Consider the following 811-nt stretch of genomic DNA (forward strand, 5'->3'; position numbering starts at 1 on the left):
TGGTGACGCTGTCCTGGCTCTCCCCATCCCAGTTCTCACGCTGTGGTGACAATCCTGTCCTGGGGGCCAGCTGGGGGATGGTGACACCTGGGGATGGCAGATCCCACGGACACGTGGCAACTGCAGCCACCAAACTGAGCCACAGCCTGGCTTCATCTCTGGTTGCCAAGCAGAATCGTTGTGCTGTGGAGCACGAAGGGGCTTTACCGAAGCCCTGGGTGGTGGGTTTGGCAAGAAGGAGCTGTCAGGGTCTGCTCGAGGTTGACAAGGCTGGCATCGCTGCTGTCACCGGGCTGGGGGGTGACGATAACTGCTGGGGATACTGGGGCGCAGCTGGCGCGTGGGGGTGCTGGGAGAGGCTGCTGGGAGCAGGGCAGGTTGTTTCGTATGCCGTGGCCCAGCCGGTGCCTCGGCGGTGTTTTGGGCGGGCGGTGGGGAAACTGTGTCGCAAGAGCCTAAAAATAAAAGGCGCTGTTGGCCGAGGTTGTGCAACAGTGGTGCGTACGTCCCGCGCCGCGCGGGAATTTGGCAGCTTTGGCGGGAAAGCCCAGGTGTGTGCCGTCAGGTCCTGGCACCGGGCCTGGGAAATGCCGGTAGCCAAAGGGCTGGGGGCTGCCGACCCCCTGCCTTGTCCCCTTGTCCTGCTCGTGAACCCCCCCGGAGCTGCCCGAGGGGTGCTGGTGGATCCCTCTACAGGTTTGGGGAGGTGGGGACTGAGCCAGTCTGTGGTGGGTGGGTGACACGTCGTCGCCTGTTGCCCAGGTGGGGAAACTGAGGCACGGACACACTGCCAGAGACCCACACTGCATGA

The sequence above is a fragment of the Apaloderma vittatum genome, unplaced genomic scaffold (genome assembly GCF_000703405.1).
Source record: "Apaloderma vittatum isolate BGI_N311 unplaced genomic scaffold, ASM70340v1 scaffold24297, whole genome shotgun sequence".
NCBI lineage: Eukaryota > Metazoa > Chordata > Aves > Trogoniformes > Trogonidae > Apaloderma > Apaloderma vittatum.